We start from the raw sequence: 11,443 nt of genomic DNA on the forward strand, positions 1-11,443 counted from the left end.
CCTTATTTCCTGCCTGTCAATAAATAAGCTGGATATGGTTGGCTGTGCGCAGCATAACGTAGAAAGCACCAACCAAGTGATACGGCTTTTTGTCATCACGAGGTTGCACGTCCTTGTCGCAGGAGAGAACGCATCGAAGCAAGGGAAGCGAGAAAAAATTAAGTACCTCAAGTTGAGGCGCACAACATAACTGCATAACTGCAAAGTTTATATCAGCAAGAATAACATAAAGCGTTTGTATATGTAAAACAGGAATTGTTCACATCACATTGTATGCTCAGAAATATCTGCATATCTGAACAGAATTTCCCACCCGACAAATTATTCTTTGCACTGCACCTTGTTCTCCGTTTCTGGGTATATACCTCCATTATATATTGGATTTGCGCTCCATTTCGTGTCATATTGTTTGTTTCAGAGCTAACAACTATGTATATAGAGTCGTGTGTATTATTTTATTAACAATAAATATTCTTTTTAAGGAAGTTTTGGCATTATTTGAGCGGTACTGAGTAAGCGAACTTAGTTCTTTGCAGGTTTCTAATATTGGAAACCAAATTTCCCTTAACGCTCTCATATTATGCTGAGTTTTGACCATTGGTGCCTACAGTTCTACCTTTCATTGCAAAATTGAGTAAACTTGAAATAATCATGGTTCACTCGAGCGGCCCGTTTCAAGTGAGGCGCGCACCAACCAGTAGACGATTAGGACAAGCGCTTGTAGCTCAAGACACTAATAAAGTCACGCCAAACAAAACTTCATACGGCACCCCATAATAATCCCTTAAAATGTAAAAGCAGCACTGGCAAACTGTAAACAACCGCCTACTGCGGAAGCTTTCTCTGTTTGGTGTAATTATGAGTTTCACAAGTGTTGCACTGAGCGCGAAGCTAAAGCGCGGCGATAAAATTACCAAAATTTAGTAGATAGTACGTTAGGCCAGCTGCAGTGATAAAGTCGCCTAGCCTTTAAAATGATTTTCCGATGCGCGTATTGCGCCCCAAGAAGCCGCGGAGCGAGAAAGCACTTCACAGCGGGACCAAATAACCGCAGCGGACCTTAGCGAGCGTACGGGAGGCATCTCGGAGCCGACAGCAGCGCCGCCGCATCGTCCTGAAAAAATGCTGCCTCTCTGGCGCTCCGATGCGGACACCTCCCCCTCTAGCCACCATAGCGGCATCCTTAACTTTCCGTTGCATGCCGCGGTGATTTTCGACCAGCCAGCGCAAGCTAAGGGAAATCGGACCAATCGTAGACACCGGCGCCACCCTCTTCATCCGGTTATCGATTTTGAGTGCAATGGCTCGGCCCCATCATCTCACTCTCCACTTGAGCGTGCACCTCACCTCTTGTCAGCCAATTAGATAAGACAAGCCGCTCACTGTAGGCAATGCTCTCCATTTTTAAAGCAAACAACAGTGGCCTCCTATAAACGAGGAGAGCGTTTGATTGGTCTGTTCAGACAACCCTGCGGGTCACCGCCCGATGGTTGCGTTCGCGGGGGCGCAAATTTGACGTCTGGGCCGCTATTTTGTAGCGATGCCTTATGCCTTATTATATGCTATTCTTATCATCCACCACACACGGCCGCCTGATCGCGTTGATAATGTGGGCAGACCGTCGCTCTGACCAGTGGCCAAGCGCGAAAAGCCTGAAAAGGCATAGAATCGGAAAAGGCATCGCTACAAAATACCGGCCCTGGAGATTGGAATAAAAATATATTGGAATAGTTTTAGGTTATAGGGCCCCAGTTGTATAGCATATTGGGTGTTCTTTTCATTTTTGGCTGCACCAAACTTTAAAAAAGAAACATTCTGTGGCTAATAGCACGATTTTAATCCTAGATCTAAATTACTCGATGTGGCGGCAATAACTCTCACGAGAAATACAAGTCCTCGATTGAATAGTTTGCATAGATTACGCTAACTAGCTTTCTAAATAATTAGTTTAGGGCACATATTTGAATCTACGATTTGTATCTAGTGAGTCTGCAAGGTCTATCAACTTGGAATTATTTCTGAGGATGGCACTGGTTCAGGAATATGCGCCGTCAAAGTTGTAGTAAAAATGAACCCTTGTTCTTTTTATTTTTTGGGAAAAAATAAAGTAGCTGTTTCATACATTGAAGCACAAAAGCAACTGCGAAACCAATGCATTTCGTCGGACACTTTGAAAATTAATATTTCGAAACTGGTGGTGTCCTGAGAATTCGTCCCAAGGGGACAAGCCTTGCGAACTCATCAGCTACAATTCGCAGACTGAAGTATGTGGCGTCATAAAATGAATGATGAAGGGATTAGCGTAAATATGTTAATTACTCAATTAGGCATTTTATTCTCTCGTGGAAGTAATGGCCGCTTCATTGAGTACTTTAGATCAAGGGTTAGAATGATGCTAACTGTCACAGACAACTTTATAAAAATGTGGTTCAGCTAAAAATAAATCGCCCTGTATAATAAATCGGCTTCACAGAAGCTTCGCTCCCCATAAATTCCAATATGGGCGTTGTATCTGGCATCATTTCTTGCTTGGCTTACGTAGCCGACGGTCAGTACGGCACTGATCCATCAGTAATACTGGAACCACAGTGGTGTGGGAAGTAAGATAGGGGACCCCTGTTTACTATTCAGAACTTTTGAGAAGCTGTAAAGCGAAAGCAGCCACCAGGGACGTCGCTTCTGCGCCCGAATATTGCCGACACTCCCTCTCGCAATCTCTACTTGCAGAGCAATGACAGCTACGGGCCGTTACAGCCAAACAGAGTAGTCAACGTGCATAGAGCATAGCGTCGAGTGACGTATACCAATTCGCGTTTGTGCCATCTGTTTCTATGGAAATGCGCGCAGAATTTAAACTTATTGAAGCGAGTCTGGGCGTAATTAACTTCTGTCAATTGTTTTGAAAGGTAAGTATACTGTGCCAGGTTTCATGAGTCGTCCATCCTACAGCAGCCGAAGCTGCAAAGGAATCCTATACGGGTCTCAGGAAATAAAGCTTCGCAGTTGAAGAGAATTGTTCCTGCTCCCGGGATTGAGCCCGGAACCAACGCCTTTCCGCGGCTGTCACTCTACCGCACCAGATAATCAGAAGGTTAGCGGTTTGCAATATGCTGTGCTCATTTAAGAGAGAAACGAAGAGGGAAAGGTATGGAGGTTAACCAAGGACGTTCCCGGTGGGCTACTCCAAATTTGGGGAGGGGGAAAAGGGAATAACAGATAAGGAGAGAAAAGAAAAATAATAGTCATTCGCAGTCAGTCGCAGAGGAATCTCCACTGTCACAAGTGTCCATACAATCCGGTGTCCTTCAAGAAACGCAAAAGGGGTTTCTGGCCTTTTGCATGCAAGAACGCATAGGCCATGGTAAAATGATCTTTTCTTCTGAGAGCGCTCTATGGTTCAGTAGGTTTAGCTCGCTTTTAAAGTATGTCGTTAAGTGTTAAATGATGGGCAGTGACACAAAAGGTGTTTTAGAGTCTCATCTCATCCGCACAAATTGCACGCGGCACTGTTGGCTATTCCTATCAGGAATGAATAGGAGTTCGTAAATGCAACGCCGCACCACATGCGACACAGTAAAGTTGTTTCGTGACGGGAGAGTCAAGGTGGCAGGCGAAGTCGCAAGTTAGGGTCGAGAGAGTGGAAGCGTGAACTGGTGAAACCCGGTGAATTCTATTGTAGAAGTGTGATGTGGCGAGCAAGTGACTGAAGTTGTCACGCAGCATCAGTTCTTGAAAGTGGTATAGTAACCTGCTGATGATTTTGGTGAGCCGAACGCGCAGCTTCATCCGCGCTGTCGTTGCCGACAATTCCGCAATGGCTTGGCAACCATTGAAATACAATGTCGTAGCCTTCTTTCTCGAGCACATGATTATGAGCAGGCCTCATTTCGTACACTAGCTTCTCGTGTAATCCATGACATAGGGCAAACGGCAGAGTTCGTAAGGCTACTTTGGAATCTCAGAAAATGGCCCAACGATTTGGTGGCTGCTGGAGCACGTACACCTTGAAGAACTGCGAAATCTGCTGCTGTCGACGTTATATTGTGCGAATATTAAGAAACACGGCGTAACCAACGGTCGCCGTTACACGCTCTCCGTCAGCCGTTTTACAATCACGTGGTTTCAAGCAAATCAAGCAAACTACAAGTAACGCGGTGCAGTTTCGGGATGGCGTTGCCTTCGTCAGGTATTCACGCGACGCAATTGCGGATATATACTTGTCGATGCACTTGTGTCTTGTCATGGGAACCCAATTTGATCGAACGATTCGCACTACTTTGTGAAGCGAAATATTGGCACCTCAAGTCTTCATTTTCCAACTATATACATTGGGGGCCCCATGGACCACTTCAAAGGGCCGTAGTGCCCGAAGAAAGGGAGCTGCTTCATTAATTTACATTTTTCGAATGCTCTTAAATAACCTGCACGCTCCGTCAGCGCGAAGTGCAATGCAAGTGCTGAATGCTCTCAATTCAATACTTGCAACTCTTGAGTAAGCGTCATGGCTCATACGCATCATTACATTCGCACTGAAGTCGGAACGGCTGGAGTTTAGCTTAAAACTATACTGCCACGCACTGCAACGTAATGCTGACGCTCACCGGCTTCTTGGTCTTCACTGGTGACCTAACGTGCATCATCAGCTATGAAGCACCACGATTAGCTTCAGACAGCAGAATGGCGGCATCCTAACGTATCGACGGAGCACTTGCTTTGACTTGACTGATTTCCAGGCGCTTTGATGCGTGCTGCGTGTTCCCTCTATCCTGCTTTCCTCTTTCTGTTCCCCTTTCCCTTCCCCCAGTGTAGGGTAGCAAACCGGACGCTCGTTTGGTTGACCTCCCTGCCTTTCCTTTCTTTGTTATCTCTCTCTCTCACAGTTCACTCACACGGCTATGTACCACGACAGATGTTAAAGTGAGATAAAACTCGGCAACTGAGATTATCAGCTACGTTATAACTTTCAAAGGAAGACAAAGCAACATACTAATAACAACATAAAAAATGCCCTAAGACTAAGCTCTGACAGTATCACATAAGGGCTAGTATAGACGTGTGAAGGGCAATACAACGAACAAAAAACAAAACAACTACAAGGAGTACTTAACAGTTGACACGGATGAAGTGAAGCACGTAGAAAGCATTCATGAACATTGGACTATCTATCTATCTATCTATCTATCTATCTATCTATCTATCTATCTATCTATCTATCTATCTATCTATCTATCTATCTATCTATCTATCTATCTATCTATCTATCTATCTATCTATCTATCTATCTATCTATCTATCTATCTATCTATCTATCTATCTATCTATCTATCTATCCTTTTACGCCAAGACAGTGGCCCTGTTTGGGACGCTCGAGAGGCATGTCCTCCTTGCCGAGATGCCGTCGTGTTAGTCCCATTCTTGTCCTGCCACCCTCGTGATCTTTCTTTCGTCATGCCATCGTCGTCACGCCATCTACCCCGACCCAGTCGGCCAAGTTGTCTAATAAGTTGGGCGAATAGGTATAGGCTCCTGAACGCGATGCCATCGGGGTCGTTGCATCGCCGTCATTCTAGCTTTGCCATCCCACACTCGCCCTGCCGTCGTCGTCAGGCCATCTTCGTCATACAGTCGTCATGCATTCGCTGTCACACCACCGTAGTGTCGTCGCCATGTTTGTTCAATCGTCATTATTCCAGCTTGAGTTTCGTGGTCTGACTCTCGTCGTGTCGTCGTCATGCCTTCTGCTCCAGCACAGGAGTCCAAATAGCTTGGATAACTAGCCATGTGTTCGAGGCTGTGATGCCGTCGCGGTCATTGCATCATAGTCATTCTAACTTTTCTACACTTTGATCTTAGCCGATAGGCCGAGAAGCGATATCCAGCTTTTCATCTGAATCTCGTCATGCCGTCGTCATCAAGCCATCGTCGTCACACAGTCATCGTCATGTCATCGTCGCCACGCTGTCATTTTATTGTTGTCATCAATTGCGCAATGTCACCCCACGTCGCCATGCCATTATTGTCATTCCGCCTTCGTCGTTCGATCATTTCAATGTTTCTTTTTTGTTGTTGATATGATATAAGGAAATGTTGACGCACAATTTAAGTAGCCGGTTACTCCTTATCTCTTAAATGGGTCTAGCCCGGTAATAAACCTCAGTTGCTAGTTGCCGCTCGTCCTGTCCACTCCTTCGTCACGTCCCGTCTGAAGTCGCGGTTCTTTTTCTTCTTTAAACTTGTCAAGCAACGTTTTCACAGTAACACTCTAACGTAATAACTACATGATACATACAGTATGCAAGTGAAATGACTCCACAGTTATGTAGAAGAAAGTCTCAAATATACAAATGAAACTGTCGATTAATAATACAGTCTTTAGTCAGCGGGTGGTACATACCTCGTGTAAATGCATTATCACATATAGTCGCAACAGAACAGTCGACATAGCATGATCCACAAACACATACATGTATACAGCGGCATTGAAATGAAAGGAACAATAAAAGCGTTACGGCCAACAATACAGCTGTCTTCAAGAAAAGTCTTTAGTGCTTTTAACGCGCTCTTCTGCAAGGCCGTTGTTGGCCAAGGACAAAAATGTTTCTTGAAAATGAAAGGTCTGTGGTCTAATATAATGAGAATTGATTTAAGTCGGCGTCTTGGTGTGTTGTGATGTGGGCAATCTAGAAGGAGGTGATGTATATCTTCATCTACAAATCCACAATCACATTCGGGGGTTTCCGCACGGCGAATTCTATGTAAGAAATGTTTTGTGTAGGCAGCGCCTAGCCTTTATCGATGAATAAGGGTTTCCACATTTCTGTCCAATGACAATGAAAATGTGAATTCAATAAACGAATCAATGTGATACAAATCCGAGCTCTTAGAATTCTGGTCAAACCACGTACTTCTACACATCTTGAAAGACGTTGTCCTTATAACGCAGCGCAATTCATTCTTTGATATTGCGAGCGCGACCACATCATCTTTGAGGTGTGCTTGTCGTGCTGCTTTATCGGCTGCTGAGTTGCCGGGAATGTTACAATGAACTGGTATCCACTGAAATGCTATTTCATGCTTCGCTTGGCTTGCCTTTGTGAGGTCTTCTTTGTGTGAGACCTTCTTTGTGCATATGTTCACATTATCGTGCAAAAATTCAATAAATCTTTCCACCTTTGTATGTCGATTAATTTGATCCGTTATACGGTACCGAGAAGCTTTCCAGTTGGTTAGTTTGCTGTAATGTTTGGTATCATAGTCCATAAGGGCAGCGGATTGGGCGAGTTGGTGTTCCATTGTAACAATAAAATCCAAACAGCGCTAGACGACAGGACCAGAAAGAGGAGGAGACAAGCACAGCGCCGTGTTTGTCTCCTCCTCTTTCTGGTCCTGTCGTCTAGCGCTGTTTGAATTTTATTGTTATCATAGTCTATGCTAGGGTGAATTACAAGGATGGCAAAATGATCACTTCCGCGTCTTTCCATATCCGTTGTCCATCCGACACCGTTCACTAGATCTTGTGAACACCGGGTAACATCTACGAAGCTTGAATAATTATATACACGAAGAAATGTTGGTGATCCATCGTCTAAAACAGTCAAGTTGCCATTTATCTGTGGCGCACTCAATAACGTTACCATGTGCGTCGCAATGATCACTGCCCCAGATAATGTTGTGTGCATTGAAGTCTCCACATATATATTGACACAAGATGATTTCAAATTACACGCGGCAGCCGCTTCCTGCGTCCGTCCAGCTGTTTACTGCTACCGGCGAAAGATAGCGGCAGTGAAGCGGGCAACACGGGCTCGCAAGGCACGCGCAATCGGAGCAATGTGCAATGAGCACGCCACACGACGGAAGAAGTGAGGGACTGCGGCGAAAGAGACTGTGGACGTTTTAGCGAGGCTCTCGCTTAGCTGTTTGCCGGGCACAAGTTCACCCAACGTAAAGTTATTAAAGTAGCTTCACTCAACTGTGCGCTACATTTCTGGTGGAAGTGCGGAGTATGATTTCAAGCCCTTCTCGAGTCAGAGAAAGGAGCCCGGACTCACGGCTACTTGGACCTATCGAATTGACTCCTGTACACCAATGCAGCAGCCGTCGCCTACGTGGTGAGCCCCCCGAGTTTTCACCTTTGCCGGATTCTATCAGAGCATCAGCATCTGCTAACGAAAGCGCTACCGAGATGGGAACTCAAATCACGCCAACTCACATCGTGGTGAACTCGCCAATGACGCCAGACAGAGCCTTTCCATGGCGACACATTTGAAGACGCAGAGGACTGGCTGGAACGCTTTGAGCGCGTCGCTGAGTTCAGTCGATGGAATGGAGAGCGCAAGCTACGAAACGTTTACTTCGCGTTAGAGGACAGCGCACGAACGTGGTTCGAAAACCACGAAGCGACATTTGTCTCGTGGGATGCTTTCCGGCGGGAGTTGCTTGCAACTTACCCGAGTACCGACCGCAGGGAGAGGGCCGAAGCTGCCCTGCAGGGAAGAAACCAGCGGAACAATGAAAGCGTGGCCATGTATGTAGAAGACATGTCCCGCCTATTCCGCAGAGCTGATCCGAACATGAGCGAAGACAAGAAACTACGCCATTTAATGCGAGGCGTGAAACAGGAACTGTTCGCAGGGTTGGTTCGGAGCCCGCCGCGCACCGTCGCTGAGTTTCGTTCTGAGGCGACGACAATGGAAAGCACCTTGCAACAGCGATCAAGGATGTACAACAGGGAAATGAACATCACCTCTGTAGGCTCAGTTCCAGCCGCCATCGGAAACAGCATGGAGGTCTTACGGGAGATCGTGCGATCTGTAGTGCGAGAAGAGTTTCAGAGGCTACGGCTTGACCACAACTCTCCAACGCCCTCTTCACTGGCAGACGTGGTTCGCGAAGAGGTCAGACAGGCGGTCCGGGGACCACAGCTGAGTGCGCAGCCCCAAGCGCCATTACTGCGCCAGCCGAGCGTCTCGTATGCCGATGTGCAGCGGCAAACTCCCGGACGTGCTGACGTCGCAGCCACTTCCTCTATGAATAGCTGGATGCCTCGAAATACGCTGGCGCCACCCGAAAGAAGATTTAGGAAGACCGATGTATATCGCACTCCTGACCGAATACCTCTCTGCTACCACTGCGGTGAGGTTGGCCACCTATACAGAATGTGCCACTATCGCCAGGCAGTGGCCTTCGTGGTTTTCCGGTGAACGCACCTTGCCCTCGAAATGGTGAGCCTCCATTTGAAATCGAAGAGTACCTGTCTACTTGTCAAAGCTCTCCATACGCCTACCAGCAACACCAACCTCGATCAACAGCGCCGTTGAGGCATCGGTCACCGAGCCCCCGCCCGTCTTCAAGCTCCCCAAGACGCCGTTCACAGAGCCCGCGTCGGGAAAACTAGAGTCAGTGGACTCGGGAGGTAAGGCCGCTGCCGACGCGAAAAGAGAAGAACCTCCATCGATGATTCCGAGCGACGACGAGGGCCTTAGAAACCAGTGCCAAAAGAGCGACGTTGCTTCCGATTTACGTGTGTTTGTTGACGGTTACGAAGTGAACGGGTTAGTGGATACAGGTGCGGATTACTCGGTAATAAGTAGTGAGCTCGCCAGGAAACTGAAGAAAGTGATGAATCCTTGGAAAGGGCCACAAGTTCGCACAGCAGGAGGACACCTCATCGACCCGATGGGCAAATGTACGGCTAGAATAGGAATACGAGGCTTCACGTACGTCGCCAGCTTTATCATGCTTTCCGAGTGCTCAAGAGACTTGATTATTGGCATGGACTTCTTGCAGGATAATGGCGCTATATTCAACTTGTGGGAATCATGTGTTTCCTTCTCAACCAAGCACGCTGTCGCAGCATTCAACACTGAAGAAAAATTCGACGCTCTTTACATTGCCGATGACGACGTGATGCTTCCTCCGAGATCCAGCGTAACCGTAACAGTCAGAAGCGACGTGTTCAGCGACTACGAAGGAATTGCAGACAGCAACACCAGTCTCCTACTCGAAAAAGGGACTTGCATGGCAAGAAGCCTTGTTCAGTTGCATGGCGGATGTGCCAATGTTTTCCTCACTAATTTTGGAAACGAGGTGCAACATGTCGCAAAGGGAACCGTTATTGCCAGCCTTAATAACTTCGTCCAAGTTACAGATCTCAGCATTCCAGAGTCTTCACCATCGAATTTCCAAGATGTGAATTCTGCCCTTGCAGCCATCGACATCGAACCAGGCCTATCGCCCAGACAGAAGGAGCAAATAGAGAACCTCGTAAGAGAATTCGCCGAATGTTTTTACAGTGTCATCCAAAGTCCGGCGGACATCTATTGCTCAACATCGGATAATTGTTGATGAATCAGTGAGACCTATTTACCAGCATCCCTATCGAGTGTCACCAAAAGAGAGGGAAGCCATCGTAAGTCAAGTTAAGGAAATGCTTGAAGACGACGTAATTCAGCCGTCGGCAAGTCCGTGGGCGTCACTTGTGGTACTTGTAAAGAAAAAGGAACAAACCTTGCGCTTCTGCATTAATTACCGAAAGCTGAACGCCGTCACAAAGCGGGATGTGTACCCACTTCCAAGAATCGATGACACTCTAGATAGACTACGAGATGCGAAATTCTTTTCCTCCCTGGACCTGAAAAGCGGCTACTGGCAGATAGAAGTGGACGAACGAGATCGTGAAAAGACGGCGTTTGTGACGCCAGATGGACTGTACGAGTTCAAAGTGCTCCCATTCGGCCTTCGTTCCGCACCGGCCACATTTCAGAGGATGATGGAGACTGGGCTCACCGGTCTGAAATGGGAAACCTGTCTCGTTTATCTTGACGATGTCGTGGTTATTTCTACCACCTTCGAGCAGCATGTAGAACGACTGCGGGCTGTGATGGAAGCTATTAGATCAGGAGGTCTGACGATAAAACCGCAGAAATGTCATTTCGGCTTTCGCGAGCTTCTTTTCCTCGGCCATGTCGTCAGTTCAGAAGGCATTCGCCCGGACCCTGAGAAGACTGCGGCAGTGGAGAAATTTCCAAAACCAACCGACAAAAAGGCTGTTAGGCGATTCTTAGGACCTTGCGCCTACTACAGACGCTTTGTCTCAAATTTTTCAAGGATCGCCGAACCACTAACGTGGCTAACAAAGGAAGACGCGCCTTTCGTCTGGTTGAATGAGCAGGAGAATGCTTTCAATGAGCTCCGAAAGCGTCTTCAGAACCACCCAGTTCTTGCTCATTTCGATGAGGAAGCCGAAACTGATATTCACACAGTCGCAAGCAATTTAGGCCTGGGTGCCGTCCTCATTCAATGGCAAAACGGAGAGGAACGAGTCATTGCGCATGCCAGTCGAACACTTTCGAAGGCTGAGGTGAACTACTCAGCGACAGAAAAAGAATTCCTCGCGGTGATATGGGCCATCAGCAAGTTTAGACCATACTTATATGGCCGA

This window comes from Dermacentor albipictus, unplaced genomic scaffold, assembly GCF_038994185.2.
Source record: "Dermacentor albipictus isolate Rhodes 1998 colony unplaced genomic scaffold, USDA_Dalb.pri_finalv2 scaffold_17, whole genome shotgun sequence".
In the NCBI taxonomy this organism is placed as follows: Eukaryota; Metazoa; Arthropoda; class Arachnida; order Ixodida; family Ixodidae; genus Dermacentor; species Dermacentor albipictus.